At 39.5% G+C, this 16,468-nt stretch overlaps 1 protein-coding gene across 2 annotated transcripts in view; it reads right to left on the bottom strand.

Moving 5' to 3' along the window:
• HIVEP2 (HIVEP zinc finger 2) overlaps nucleotides 1-16,468 on the bottom strand; it is a 202,410-nt gene that overhangs the window by 148,846 nt on the left and 37,096 nt on the right. Inside the window, exon 1 of one of the 2 annotated variants that reach the window (XM_054024449.1) lies at nucleotides 11,289-11,804. The exons of the other annotated variant lie outside the window; for it this stretch is intronic. The gene's annotated coding sequence lies outside the window, so the exon portion shown is untranslated. Of the gene's footprint in view, nucleotides 1-11,288; nucleotides 11,805-16,468 lie in introns of those variants that run through there. 2 annotated transcript variants of the gene reach the window in all.

The raw sequence follows: 16,468 nt of genomic DNA, 5'->3' as shown, positions 1-16,468 counted from the left end.
CAAGATGGTGGCAACGATTTCTGCTGGAGCTCAGCTACTGGCTGAGACAAGCTCACGTGACCTGTGCAGCTAAAATATAAAAGCCTCAGTTGAGGCAAGGCTTTTAAAGGGTAAAATAAAAACGTACAGATGTTGGAGATTTTATGGCATAGGGAAAACCTGTGTTGATAAACATAACTTCTAGCAGGCAATAATGACCCATTGTCAGTAACATTAACAACCCACCAAGCACAAATATTCCCCTCTGTACTTCATTCTCAGCCAGCATACATCCAACCATACATATTTAAGTGTAAAAGTTTTCTCCAGTGCTTGTCTCTTAATTCCTAAGAATACAAGGTATCGAAAGTAGATTAGATATTCCTTCTCTTAAGGGCACACTATGAGCAAAGAAGACTTTACAGATCTGTCACATTCAGGCTACAGAGAGGTGTGCACCAAGAAGATGTCTCAGCCCTCTGCCTGCCACTCCCTTGCAATGTGAGATGTGGCTTAGGGAGCAGAGTGACAGAAATCCAGGGCAGTAGCTGTGCAGGTTCACTGAATTTAAACCCCACTTCCCCACCTTCAACATGGAGGGCATAAGCAAAGGCCCCAACCACTACTACAGACCCTTGGGTGTTGTAGCAGTTATAAGGCTGCTCACCACCATATCTGCAGGCTGAGGGCAGTAGGGCAAGATTCGTTTCCTCCCTGGCCTCAGAGAATTAGCCTTTGCTTGGGAATATTAGCATTTGTCCTCAGGTTAATTTAGCACCCACACTGCTAGAGACTGAAGTCAGCACAGTCAAGCAGCAGGGAAAAGCATTCCCACATTTTCTTGCAAAGGTGCCCCAACCCTATTCCAGAGGTCCCATTTTGAAGTCAGGAAGAAAGTAGTTCCATTTCCATGCCTGGCCTCTCTCCTGAAACTGCCAACAAGGGTGCCACTTGAGATGGTGGGTTTTGCCCACAAGAAATTAGACTAAGGCTTTGTCTACACTACAGAGTTATGTCGGTACAACTACGTTGCTATGGGATATGGAAAATCCTCTCCCATTAGCGACACAGTTATACCGACCGAATTCCTGGTATGTCAATGACATAGCTACTGCCTCTCGGGGAAATGGAGTACCTATGCTTACTGGAGAAGCTCTCCCGTTGGCATAGGTACAGTAACTTCTCACTTAACGTTATCCTGGTTAATGTTGTTTCGTTATTAGGTCACTGGCCTATTAGAGAACATACTCCTTTAAAGTCCTGCAATGTTCCCTTACAACGTCGTTTGGCTCCCCCTGCTCAGTGCTCCTGCAGGGGACCGGGTTGGGGCATGGGGGCTTCCCCGTTCTGCACACTTGGCATTCCAGTCAGGGAGTGGGCAAGCCCCCACACCCTGACCCCGCTCCCTGGCAGGAGCACTGGCTGGGCGGAACAGGGCAAGCCCCCGTGCCCCCACCCCACTCCCCAGCAAAATACTAGCAAAATACATATAGGATGCTACTGGTGACTTGGTGGTGGTGATCTTCTTCATCCATGTATACAGATCTCATGCTCTTCTCTCCAGCTCATCTCCCTCCCCACTGCAACTAATTCACTGTGGAGGTAGCAACATAGTACACCTCTACCCTGATATAACGCGACCCGATATAACACGAGTTCGGATATAAAGCGGTAAAGCAGCGCTCCGGGGGGGGCGGGGCTGCGCACTCCGGTGGATCAAAGCAAGTTCGATATACCGCGGTTTCACCTATAATGCGGTAAGATTTTTTGGCTCCCGAAGACAGCGTTATATCGGGGTAGAAGTGTATTTGGCAACACATTATCTTTAAAAAATCAGGATCTTTGTTTTTTCTTTGCTAACATCAGGCCACGATTTCCTAGTCAGGTATTTTATTACACACTAAAATCCTAATGTTAATCTCAAATCACTTCAGATGTATTAGTAACATGTTTATCAGTCACTGTCGGGAATCAGCTGTAGATCATGAAGTCAAATGAACGTAACTTGTCCACCACTTATATTTTAAGCAATACAAACTGCATCTGAAGGGGCCCAGTTCTACAGTAAGTAAAATTCCTATTGACTTAATTAGGAGTTTTCCCCTGTATCAGGACTGTAGAATTAGACACAAAATAATAAATGAACACATTGCATGTTTTGTGCGCCATTCTTTATCAAAGTACTGTGAAAAAGTCTACATCCAAATGCTTTGACAGGTAGAAGAAAAAGTCATTCTTCGAAAGTCACATGTAGTTTAAATGAGTCTTTGCCATATTTATGGCCTCTGTTATGCAGGTCAAACTAGATTACTGTAATGGTGGCTTCTGATCTTAACATTTATACTGAAATCCTGGCTCTATTGAAGTCAATGGCGAAACTACCATTTACTTCAAGAGGGACAGGGTTTCACCTATGAATCTATCATTGTAGTATTTTTCTTTTTAAAGAACCATTTTTGTCTCTCCCGGGCATAAAAAACAATTGCCTTTGATCTTACAAATGTAAATGATCACATCCTTTTGTCAGAAAGTGAGGGTGATTATCTTATGTTGAGGTTGTTTTCACACATAAATTGTGGTGACATACAAGTACTGCAGTATTTCAAAATAATCCACTGCACCAAGATGCTAGAAATTATTTTCACACATAAAATGTATTATGGTTGTGGTTCCGCTCTGAAAAGTGACTGTGTTAACTGGCACCATCTTATTCAATAGATCTGTTCCCTTTGTTTATTCAGAGTTCTATCAGCATATTTTAGTCACCAAAACTTTATTTTTACACTACTATTTACTCCTCCTTGCTGTGCATCTCTGGAGTTCTAAAAGAAACTGAGATGGATTCTTTTTTATGCAACATTAACACAATTGTTTACTCGGTTCCAATTCTGGGGTCAGTCAGTGACAACTGATCATACTAGTTGAAGGCAAGGGGCAGGGGTTGTACCGGTGTCACTCAGGACCTAGCTCACTTGGTAGAACCTTCGTTACTGTTCATGTTTGTGAGGAAAAAATATTTGACTTTCAGATCCCAGGATAACTTCATAGCACTTTTACTTAGAAAAATACGTTTACTTGTCATCTGAACTGGAAGTCATTGAGAGACAATAACCATGGAACTCCACAACACATAATATTATCAGTCATTTTTCCAAGCAGACCTGCACTAAAAAAAGCTTTGCACTATATTATAAACACAGTTAATACCCGTCACCAAGATATGTTCTACTGCATATTGGCTTTTCTCTATAACTATTATCACATCTTGCTGTCAAAGAAAGGTATTCCCAATTATTATTTCAGAAATAAGTATATTTCAATTTTAAATGTTTCTTTACCAGCCATGACATTTCTATCCAACAAAGTCATATTTGTTTTGTGCTGCATTTGAGCGGAATCAAAAATAAAATGCACATGACTTAGTAGTATGTTTTATTTTGATACCATCATTAAAATGATATACAGTAAATTTAGTTTTATAGCTAACAATTTTTAAAGTCCCTAATGCATTATTTTAGCAAATAATCCCATTGTATACAAATTAATGTGCATGTCTACAACAGTGCTGCAGCTAATGTCGGAGCATCAGTTTATTTACAATGGAACACACCACACATTGATTTTGTTTTAAAACAACTCCAAACAAAACCCAGGAACTGCAGAAAGGAGTTGATTTTTATTTAAAATAATGACAACATTGAGATTTATAAGGTAAAATAGGCAAAATAACACTGCCAATAAAGGCTTATTTTAAGATCTAGAAATTCTGATCATGTCCCTTTAATTTTTTTTTTAAACAGAAAGTCTCTGCTAAAAATAAACATTACTGTATGCAAAAACTGCCTATTAAAAATCCTATTTTAAAACATTTAAAATGTTATTTTCTATTATTACATTGTAGGCAGTATCATCTTCCACAACATATAATGGGGAATTTCTTTGAGACTGTTAAATATCTCCAACATACTCTATTCATAACATACTTTGAGAGAAAGTATTGTGCCCAGTTCTGCAAGTCCATCACACATGGAATCTCACTGACTTCACCATGTGGTCTGAAATGACAAGCTTGCAAAATTGGGCCCATAACATTATTGCAGCCTTAATGGCTAGAAAATATATTATTATAAAATTTCCAACACATGATCATATGATATCTGATAGAATTTTCCGGCTAACTGAAAATATGTCTGAAACAAGCACTAAACCAAAAAGAGTTAGTACAAATTAACAGAAATTATTTGCTTCCTGATCATCCTCCTTTGAAAGACTGACAAGGAATTTTAGCTTTCTGTTTGAACAGGATCAATCCCTTTCTATTTCAATTTAACACCACTGGGTTACTGTTACATGTCAGCTGACATCATAGTTTCAATTCCCTTTAGCTCTTTGTTTAAAAAAAAAGCTAAACTATATAATGCAAATTATCTAGCTTCTTTCCTGTGTAATTCTTTATATAGAATTTATGATAATCTTGTTTTAAAAAAACACTTTCTGCAACATTCAAGCATGGACTCCTTTTACGTCAAAATAGTAATTAAAGGGCACCTTTCAAAAAACAATGTACAACCTTTCTTTCTTTGGCAGCTCATATAAACCAGAAAGATTTCTGCCAATGCCAATATAATATAGGTACAGTACCATCTACCACGGTTGTACTCAAGTGAACTTGTATTTTAAAACAGATAGTGCTCAGGAACTGAAATATTTTTATAATTCCTTTTTGAGGGGCTGATGTTTTTTGGATATTGGAAAGTGGCATTTTATGATTCACTATAAACTTCTTATAATGGAGAGGCTGTCAAAAGTATTTTAACTAAATAAAGCTCCTACTAAAGAAACAAAAATCAGATGCAGTAAAACACACCCAAAATATTCACATAACTAGTCATTAAAACATACTAAGCTAGTTATGGTTTGTATATCATTCTAAGGAAAACGAGAACTGGCACTGAGATTTGATCTACACAACAGTTAAATTGGTGTGGACACAGTTATAACAGCATGAAGGTAACTTAGGCCGGGTCTACACTACAGACTTCGGCCACCACAGTCGCACAGCTATGTTGGAAGGGTGAAAACAGACGTGATTTCTACTGGCATAGATGTTCTGGAAGAAGCCATTAGTGCAGCTAGACCCGCAAAGCTGAGCTTTTATCAATATAGCTTGTTTCACTCATGAGGAGTGGTTTTAGTAAACTGGTACAAAGCGCAGCTTTGCCAATATAGCTGCATCCACAATATGAGAGCTTTGTTGGTATAGTATGCTGATAGTCTTGCACTGGTACAACACTCCTAGTGCAGACACGGCCTTATATAGCTTATTCCTGTAAATTAAAGAGAATAAACTGTACCAATATAAGCACCTTTATACCAGTGTAACTGCATCCACATTTGCAGGCACTGTACCATTTTATCTATACTGATATAGTTAAAGAGGTAAAAAAAATTGTGTATAGACATTACCTGTGGGGCCCTTTTAGAGAAAGTATAGAAAAAATGCTTTCAACAATGGTAAATTTAGAAATCAACTAAAAGTAAAAGGCCATACTTTCAACTATGCCTTCAATTCTGTGCCTGGAAAAACGTGAAAAAAATATACATCCAAAGCAGCATGAACAAATATAGATGCACAAACAACGTGGTGGGCATAAACAGTTGTTATCCAGACTCCACTCTCATTATAGCAGTATGATGAGATCAGAAACTCAACATTTTTGCAGGTGCACAAATCAGAAGCAAATTAAATTAAGGCCTTGCATCCACATGCAGTCTTATATTTAGGCTATATATGAGGGTGAATATTAAATCACACGGTAAACAAAAATGTTAACATAATTTTAACTTGACAGTCATAATTATTTAGAACATTTTTATTTCTTCTGATTACTTCATATTAGGAGTCATGGAAACACGGGCCAGAATGTTCCCACCCATTTTAATAATTGTGGGAAGGATTTTTGGGGATCTAAAACAGAATAAGGAATATTTTGCAAAGATATTATTGTGGTTCCATTGTATATGTAAACAGAGCTAGTGGTCTCACAAATGAACAGGGGTGCATGTTGACACTATTGGCACTAACTGGTGGCAGCCTTGTGCCCTGTCAGTAAAAAAGCCAAAAAATGGATGTGGTTGGACAGAAACATGTTTTTAACCCATTAACAGTCCTTCCAGGTCAGAGTTAAGGTACACTGGCAGGTTAGCATGGGAAAACTTGTAATACTTGTACTTGCATGGAATTTTTACTCTCGGGCTGTCAATCCAGTACTTTACATAAATCCTAAATTCACTAAAGAAAGACAAAAGGAGCCCTTATCAAATATTCCTTTTTTTATGTTGTTGAAATAGAACAATTCCTGAAAATTGCTTAATAAACATATTAATATCAGCAATGATGAAAGAAAGACTACAAGACTCTTATTTGCTGTTTGCATCCTTTAGAGAGACACTGCTGGTTTGAAATTACCCTAAGATAATTTCGGACCTACCATAATGAAAAGTAACACCCAAGATGAATATAACTGAAAGACATTAGTGTAAAATATTGTTTAGTTTGTGTCTTTAGACAGTTTACCGTTTCCCCTGTAGTACCAGATAGTCAGTTCCTCCTTTCTGAAAAGACTTTTATAAACTTAAACAAGCGAGCAAAACAATCATTAAAATAACTATTCGTGATTTTTTTAAAATTCAGAATACACTATTTAAAGGATTTCTATCAAAACCAGGATTTTTTAAAATCAGTTAAAAATTAAGTTGCCCGTGTCTCTTTAAATTAAAAGCTTGCAAGAATCAATTATTTTAATGACAAAATCTCCTGGCAACTTGTCCTATCTTAATCGAGTAGAAAAGGTATGCAGTCTCTGCATACAACACTTCCTTTCAATTCTCCCAAGAGGGAGTACTTAATTTTGTAAAAGACTATAACCCATCAAATTTAATAACAGTTATGCATATCCCTTGTGAGGAGAACGGACCTTTACAACTACACTTTCATATTCACTTTTTCTGGAAAGAAGAGGTGAATTAGACTGAATAGAACATTCTTTCCTCTATATCCTGACAAGGACACTACCATGAAGATGTATCTGATTTAAGTCATAACTCAATCCAACTGTAGAAGGTTAGCATGCAGGCCTGACCGTTTTATCTTGAACTGAAATTCATGTGCAAACTCAAATAAGAATCATGTGGAAGAAGTGTCATCCATACTCCTCCACTTCCAGGGCTGGACTGATAGCCATCAATATACAGAACCACAGTTTGTTACAACACTCTACCATCCCACATACTGAAGTCTGAAAGTTTGATGACCTGCCTTATTTCAAAAAGAAGAACAGGAGTACTTGTGGCACCTTAGAGACTAACAAATTTATTAGTTTATTATGCTCTAATAAATTTGTTAGTCTCTAAGGTGCCACAAGTACTCCTGTTCTTCTTTTTGCGGATACAGACTAACACGGCTGTTACTCTGAAACTTGCCTTATTTCACAATACTTTACATCTCACATAGCTAATCTTATCAATTTGCCACCTAGAGTAATACTATTTAACAGTAGGCATTTTCCCCTAAGAAGGAAAATTACAGTATTAAGTATTACAGTATTTAGCAACCACTTCTGCCAGACACAGAGATTCCATATTCCAGCTGCCATTCCCAAAATGGTTAGATTCTAAATTAATATCAAGAATTGTCCTTGTTAATGAGTCAGGAAGAAAACACCAATGTGGTACTTGTCACTTTCACTTTTGCTTAAAGTCAATTTGCAATCACTCCTGCTAATAAAATAAATAAATAAATAAATAAATAACCAACCAACCCTGGTAAAATGAAAGCTTGGCTATACAATAAACTTTCTTTTCTTAAAATCAATAGGCACAGCCTATAAATATTAACAGTGACATCACAGAGTTATTAAAATAAATACGTTCAGCTAGAAACAGTAAACCAAAAGCTACAAAAGAATGTGCCACCGGTAATCTAAACACAAATTTAGTGCCAAACACTCAAGCAGACATATGCACCTACCATTATTCAGCAAGAACCACATGAATGCATATGGTTCTCTGTTTTGTCTTCATAGTAACAAGAAGGTTTGTAAACAGATCTCACATAGGAGGAAATCTAGTCACTTGAGAATTTAAAAATCTGTCCTTGTGGAGACCAGTTTTGTATAAAATAGGATTTAGTTGTGTTAATATGTGACTGAATGTCTTCTACTTCAGCCCAAATTCTGTTCTCATTTCACCTCATAATACCAACAGAATTGAAACATGTCACTGTAGCCAGAACTTATTCCTGTCACTTTTGATAACCATCAGTAAATGCTATAAAAATGTATATTTCATGATGTTAAACACTTGGGAAGATTTCATCAGCGATGTCAAAATTAATGATACGTTGATTTTGTAGCACATCAATATCATTTACACAGGTGAAAACCAAACCAACCTAGAGTTCGTTTACAGGAATAAAAATAAAAACCTAAGTGCAAAAATCAGCTCTGTGCGATAAATAATCTGCATTTTCATTGTTAACAGTTTTTTTTTTTACATTAGGCAAAACAACAGAAACCATGTGGAAGATATCAGATCTTCCAATTCCCAAAGTTTCAGAAGCGACTCCTAACCTCAAAGACGAAGAGAAATTTAAAATATAATTGTAAAGGACTCTGTAAGATAATGTGGAAGTGATGATGTATGTTTGTATACTGCAAACATAGTAGGCAAAGAATCTGGCACCTTAGTTGTGTTAAGCTAACATGTTTACATGTCATTTTCATTATCAAAATACATATGACTCAATACCATGTCCTTACATTAATCTAAAGATTAGATTCCTGTTGAAGTCAATGGGAGTTTAGCCGGAATAAATAGTTAAGAGTTGGGCCCATTCTCTGCTTTTGTTCGTTGGTAGACCACTTGTTCTTTCAATTTAATAATTATTATTATTTACTTTACCCTACAGTAGCACCAGAACCAAAATCTGGATCAGAGTCTCCTTATGCTAGATGCTGATGTAAATGATGGGGTCTGCCCAAAGAGCTTAATACAATAATGATTATTTGTTTTCTCCTTTGCAGGCCAATTTATTTACTCCCTCCATCATAAACCACAACACAGATTCATTATAAGATCAAGGTATTAAAAAAATTAGTATCCTTGACTCTTTGTGCACACAACTTTGACTACCACTAGTGAGGCATGTAATTATCCAAATTCTAATACTTAAACTTGTTCTATCTCAAAAGAAGACAAGAACAGAAATTGTTGAAAGAAATGGAGCTGAATGGCATTTTCCAAGAGTTTCACCTAAATTTTTAATTAAAACTTCTTACTGTAAGGACGTGATTAATATTTCAAGTTTTTAGCCTTCTTGATTAGTATAATTTTTCTTGATATAATAGAAATAAAATAATACTTTGAATATTCCAGTCAATAGATTAGAAAAATATTGAGTTCTGTGGCAAATTAGAGTCAGGCCCTTCCTCCCTCCCCCCCCCCCCCCCCATAGCATAATCATTTATGTGAAGGCAAAACTGAATTAGATTCCAGTAGCACAAGGGAACAATAAGAAAACTGAACAATTCACATTACCATTGTAATGGAAATAATGGAAACAAACCCATGAAGATAGGCTTAGGCCTTGCTAGATGAGGCTTTTTATTATATCAGTTGCACTAAAATGATTATTCTACATATTCTGCAGAATAATAGATCCTAAGTATATTAAACAGAACAGAAATAGCAGCTCCTTCCTCTCTGCTTCAGGTTCTCATTTGTAAAATGGGGATAACAACGTTTACTATACCTATTTCTCAGGGATGTTGTAAGCAGGGAATGGTGAATGTTTGTGAAGCACTTTGAAAATGTAAAGAACCCCAGACAGTAAATGTGAAGTAATACTAGCCAAACTAAACCTGGGATTTCCCCTCCAAACCTCCGAATATTATTTCCCCATAATTACAGAGGTAATATATTCCAAGGAAAACTGTGAGAAACAACTTGAAGACTATCCCGTCCTTCCTCCTTCACTGCACAGAGCTCCCTGAAGGACTAATATCTGGTTGCACATTAAGACTCCCCCCGTACACATACATTGCAGCGTAGATGTTTCAAGGTGGGGTCTCACATATAACAAACATGGATGTGCCTGTTACATAATCAGATGCAGCCAGACCATAGACACCAGTTATATAATAAATTCATTTCTGCAGTGACAGCCGCCGCTCCCCCTCCCCTTGCAAGCTGACTTCCAGCCTCCCTCCCCCAAGGGAACAATGGTCTGTTTAGAATGTGCAAAAGCAGAGCGAGCACATCTGCTTTGATGGCAGCAGCAGCAGGCAGAGCCCCTTGTTAACCCCCTTCCTGTGGCTTTTACACGTCATGGAACATTCCCGGAACGGGCCAACGTTCCACCCACTTCAGGGAACAGGCATCAAGGCGCAGAGCGCAGCACAGCCCCGCACACGCATCCAGCCCCCGCCACCTCCAGCCCGGGGCGCACACGCGCTCCCACCCCCCACCCCACCCCCCATATACGCACAAGGACAAGTCAGCCGCGACAGCCAGCTGAAGCGTCCACCAAGCCACCGTCCAGCCCCTGGGATCATTCCAGCGGCAACCCCCCTCTTCCATGCAACCCCCTGCCCCTCCACGGAGCGTCTGCGTCCCACTTCCACCCCCCACCTTGCCATCGGGAGCCCAGCGTGAGAGCCGAGCAGCCGTGTCCCCTCCTGCGTGTCTCTCCTTAGTAACCATGCCCATTCTTCGCCACAGGAGGAGATTACGCAAGGCAGCCTGCTCCTAATCTGCATACACTTACATGCTGGGTATTCCCCACATTTCCTAACAGCGGGCCACTAACAAAGACCTCCCCCCCAGTGCAATTAGAGGGGAACGGTTCCCAGCATCCGAGGAAAACGGGCCGATGATCGCAACAAGCTCAGCACGCCTCGAGGCGACTTACCGCTCGGATGGGTTTACAGCCCCACTGGTTTCCCTCAATACCCCCCCTCCCATTCTTCACATGTCCTTCATGGACCCCTGCTGCAGCCAGACCGCCCCCAGTGACACAGCGCACTTGCAAGTTGCTCCAGAAACCCTCGCAAGCCTGCGCCTCAAAACACCCAACTTGTCAAGGACTTTTCCTGCTACAGTCAAAATAAATAAATAAATCGCCATTCAACGAGTGTCTCCCCCCCGCCCCAGCACCAGCTCAAAGCGGCTGTCAGCTGGTGCCTATGACAGGGGCGGGGAGGGGGGGGCTAAGAGGGGGATGGGTCCTTGCAGCAGCTGCTGCTGCTCACCTGGAAAGTCACCGAGCCGGAAGGAGGAAACCCCTCCTGGTGCCCTTGTTGTTGTTGGTTCCGCTGGGGGGCTCTTGTTGCGCCTTTGCTAAGGTGGTGCCTGGAGCGAGGTGGCCCGCGGCATTGCTTTATATAGAGACAGATCGAGATATCCCGGCAGCCAAGGGGCGTCTGGTTCATTGACTTGTAGTAGGATAGACCATTGCTCTCGGGCTTCCTCGCTCTCTTTCTCGCTTTAAATGGTGGAGCTTGATTTAAAATGAGAATAAAATCAGGGCGAGAGAGAGGCCGGAGAAGCCGCAGTTTTTTTCCGGAGGAGGGAGCCTCTCGGAGCTGCAGACAGACTGGGTTATTCCTGGCACCACTTCCCAGAACAGAAGTTACAAGGAGAGAGAGGGGAGAGCTCAGCCAGTGATGTCATCGGATCCCCCAGCGCGTCCTAGGGAGGGAGGCTGAACCAGAAGATCCAGTTCCAGAGAATGATGGGCTCTGTGTGTGTGTGTGTGTGTGTGAGAGAGAGAGAGGTGCACTGTGCAGACAGAAAGAGAGGGGGAGGGAAGAGGCAGGGCTTCCGAGTGCAAAGCAGCTGCCTCCCCCACCCAGAGGAGATCTCTGCTTCCCCCTCCCCCTCCTTTGAAAAGGGAACTCCCAGGAGAGCCAGTCTCAACTTGCCATGCAAAAGTTGTGCGTCTTCCCAGCTTGAGAATTTCCTTTAAGGATGTGGGATCCTCCTCCCCCCGCCCTTTTTATTTTCCACCACCTCCACCCCCTTTCCCTCGCCTGGTCAAGATCATGTTATCTGTCAGGAAGAACAAAATAATACCAGAGTTCCTGATGCTGACTGCATTTCTTGAGCATTTGAACCTGTTTTCTTGCGGTTCCCATCCCCAGTCCAAGTAGCTTGTCTAATGTGTCATGCAATACGTACTTTAAATCATGTACTGCTTTGCCCCATACTCCCAAAGGGAAGGTTTATAGGATTCTCAGCAATTATTCCATTACTCTCTAAATGGGATTTTGGAAATATAAAAACAAAACAAATTGCTCAAAGCAGTACTGGCTTTTTCCAGACTACTCGGATTGCAAACTCAGTGTCTATTTCTAAACTCAGTGTGTATTTCCAAAAGAGAATCTTCAGCTTTAAATATTTTCTGGGCTTATTTTGTTTACTTGTTTTAAAATGTTTTATTTTCATATCTATTTATCTGAAGAGTCACTAGAAAACAATTTTAAAAATGAAGTAACTTGTTTAATATAAGTATACAAAATAATAAAAAATATTGTCAGCTGCAGGGCTCCCTGCTTTCATTGTTATAGATGATAGGTGACATTCATCTTAAAGAATACTGGATGTCATACATGTGAACTTGTTAGCAATATTTCTTTTCAAGGCTGCTGCTCTGAGTACAGAGGCCTGCAGGCTGCAGCAGCCAGTGAAAAGGCTGAGACAGGACAAGTGCTCCACTTGTGCCCAATATGGTCTCTGTGGTTTGCTGTTAGCTTAAATTGTGACCCTGCCAGCCAATGAGGATTCAGAATGTTTTATATCAGCTGCTTTTGCTCTCATGTTCTAGGGAGTAAAGGGAGATATGAAGGGCAGAAATAAGAGGGTGGTGCCAATTCATTCTATGCTAGAATATCTGTGCCCACCTTTTTTTTAATATAGTTTGTCTCCAATAAGCACATAACTCCTGGGAAAATATTCTGTTGAAGTACTATGTAAAGCAAGAAAGAAACAAAGTACTCTGATTTAACATTTTTATGTTCATTCCACTATTTTTCTTACTACTTCATAAAATAAAACAAGTCTTTAGTGTTCCAAACCAGTAATTGGAATCAAAATACTCAAAAACCAGTGGGAGAACACTTTAACCTGTCTGGTCATTCAGTGACAGACCTGCGGGTGGCTATATTACAACAGAAAAACTTCAAAAACAGACTCCAAAGAGAGACTGCAGAGCTAGAATTGATATGCAAACTAGACACAATCAACTCCGGTTTGAATAAGGACTGGGAATGGCTGAGCCATTACAAACGTTGACTATCTCCCCTTGTAAGTACTCTCACACTTCTTATCACACTGTCTGTACTCGGCTAGCTTGATTATCACTTCAAAAGTTTTTTTTTTTTTTTCTCTTAATTAATTGGCCTCTCAGAGTTAGTAAGACAACTCCCACCTGTTTATGCTCTCTGTATGTGTGTATATATATCTCCTCATTATATGTTCCATTCTATATGCATCCGAAGAAGTGGGCTGTAGTACACGAAAGCTTATGCTCTAATAAATTTGTTAGTCTCTAAGGTGCCACAAGTACTCCTGTTCTTCTTTTTTTAGAGAAATAATATCAAAATAAAGTCATATATTTAAATAAAATTCCTTACGTATGTAGTAATAATATCTTTGATAATTAAACCAATATGGATATTACAGATCAGTTATTTTTCACCATTTGTGCTCTTGATGTTACCTTTTTGCTCAGAGTAAAACTAAGCTGGCTAGTTTCACTTTTGTTTCTAGGTACTAGCACAATCATCTTAATTGTTTGGCCTCACGGAACGTTTATTTTTTTAAGCATTATTTATTCTAATTTTCATACTGAAAACATTTTATTCATATTAGGTTTTGTAAACCTGTAATGAAAATTCAGGCCCACACAAAACTGACATTTTTACAGTGTTGCCAACTTGCAATGTTATCACAAATCTTGCAACATTTGGTGATTTTCTTAAATCCCCAGCTACTGGAGTCATGTGATTAAATGAGAATCTCAGCTTTAATTTAAAAAAGTTTCTAGCTCTTATAGTTGCAAAGAAAAATGAATCCTGAAGACTCAAATACCAGAAGGCAAATAAAAAGAACCCAGCATTTATAATGTTTAAAGTATCATGATTTTTAAGCCAATGTCATGAAGGTCTCTTTCAGTTCTGGCTCAAAAGCTATTTTTGACAAGCTGCATAGCCTATGTTTGACTGCATGCGTCTTGACAGAGCCAACACCAGGGGAGAGCAGGTGGAAACACTGTCTTGGGTTGGTACTGCAGCTACCTGGCCTGGTCTACATTTAAAATTAAATTGACATAGCTATAGCACTCAGGGGTGTGAAAAATCCATACCCTTGAGCACAGTAGCTATGCCAACCTAACCACAGTGCAGGCACAGTGAGGTTTACCAAAGTATGCTTCTGTTGACCTAGCTACTATCTCTGGGAGAGGTGGTGCTCCTACACTGACAGAAAAACCTTTTCCGTCATGTAGGCTGCATCTACATTATGGGGTTATACCAGTACAGCTACAGCACTTTAGCTATGCCATGATAGTCCCCGTAGTCTCGTGGCCTGAGATGCCAGAGCAGGTTCTTTCATCAACTGCCACTAGCAGTTTCATGCAGAGGCAGTAGGGGCACCTGAGTCACCCATTCTCTCTCCTTTCTGGGTTCTGTGACATTACCTTTACATTTTTACCATTTGGTTTCTAAACAAAGAAGTTGAAGTCAAAAAGTAAGAAAATTCCAAAGAGTCAGATTTGCAACTGTTATTTACAATTCACAGGCCACTAGGATCATTCATTCTTGTTTGTATGGAAAGCACCTAGCATATCATACTGTTGCTACAGTGAAAATATAATTAATTATAACAATCATCAGCATTGTACACCATTTATTAAACATTGTCATTTATATTAAAATCCGATTTGATCTTGGAGCTTACATCATTTATTAGCTTTGAAAACTGCTGCTGCTCCCACAACCAGACAATAGAAAATGACATATTATTTTTCTTACTCTAGTACAATTGAGTTGAAATGTAAAATAACTTTTAAAAATAGCTAACACGTTTAACGAAATACATTCTTTCATTGAGAAAAATTACCTGACTCTGTGCGCTTATCCTGTGCACTTGAAGACTAGACTACTTTGTCATCAAGCTACTATTAGACAAATAGTATTAGTACAATTTCTCCATTTGTAGAAAGGTGCTGATATTTACCTGCTTCAACATAGTTATTGTGTGGCTAAATTAATCCAAATGTATAAACTTATCTGATGGCGTCAAAAGGAAGAGGTGCAAATGATTAGTAGTTTTATTATTACTCCTCAATGAACTGTGTTTTTTCTTGAGGACTGGATGGTTCAGGAAACTAATGGGATATGAAACCTTTTTTCAATGGGAATCCAGATCAATAAACCAATATTAATAGAAATAGCTTTATATTATTATTTTAATGTATTACGTATTGTTTGCTTTTATACTTTCTTCTCTTTTCCTTCACTCCTTTTTCCCCTTCATTTGACTATATTTTGGTGTATCTTATCCTCCTTCTTTTTCTGTTTTCCCACTTAGGGTTCCCTCAAACCCACACAGTCCTCTCACACTCACTTCCCCCCACACGCACATATCTGTTCACATACTGTCCCTGAGGCCTATAAAGGCACCTACTCACACAGCTGGGGATGTCTTTCCGATGCTGGGGGCGAGTGTGTATTTCTTGTCTCTGTAAGACAAGGGGCTGCTGTAGAAAAGGTCCTTTTCTTTTTCTCCTTGAGGACAGAGGCATTGAGCTGGATCTTAGGCTCAGGGCACTGGTCTGCACTCAGTTTACTGTGTTTAGTTTAGTCTTAGACAGGCAGTGAGCTGGGTTGCAATCAGCCACTCATCATGGGTTCTGCTGGAGATGGGTACTAAGGGGAGGGAGCTGCAGTTGGAAGCGGGGGAAAGGGAGGAGCAGAATCGGTCAGTAGCTGCTGCTCTGAGGACAGGAACAGGGAGGAGAGGGCACTAGAATCCTGGGAAGGGCAGAGGGAGGGAGCTGCCGAAAGGAAAGTAATTGTTTATATTGTCTCCCACCTGCCATAGGTAGCAGCATGGTCTCTCCATGGAACATTGCTTGCTCAGGTGGCGGGGTATTTTTATTGATATAAACATGTAATCTTTTTATGAATGCTTGTAAACTCTTTTGTATAGTTATATCTATTGGCAATGAGTTCCACTAGTCAATTATTCATGACGTTAAAAAATGTTTCCCTTTATCAGTTTTAGATGTGTTGCTTTTCATTTTGATTGAATGCCACCTTGTTCTTGTATTAAGAGAAGGTAAACAGACCCTCTCAATTTTCCTTCTCTATCCCATTAATTATTTTAAGCAACTCTATTATATCCTTTCTTACCTATACACTCGCTAATC

Source organism: Malaclemys terrapin, chromosome 3 (genome assembly GCF_027887155.1).
Source record: "Malaclemys terrapin pileata isolate rMalTer1 chromosome 3, rMalTer1.hap1, whole genome shotgun sequence".
Taxonomy (NCBI): Eukaryota; Metazoa; Chordata; order Testudines; family Emydidae; genus Malaclemys; species Malaclemys terrapin.
The sequence above is the reverse complement of the archived record's forward strand: the minus strand, read 5'-3'. Positions and strand labels throughout refer to the sequence as shown.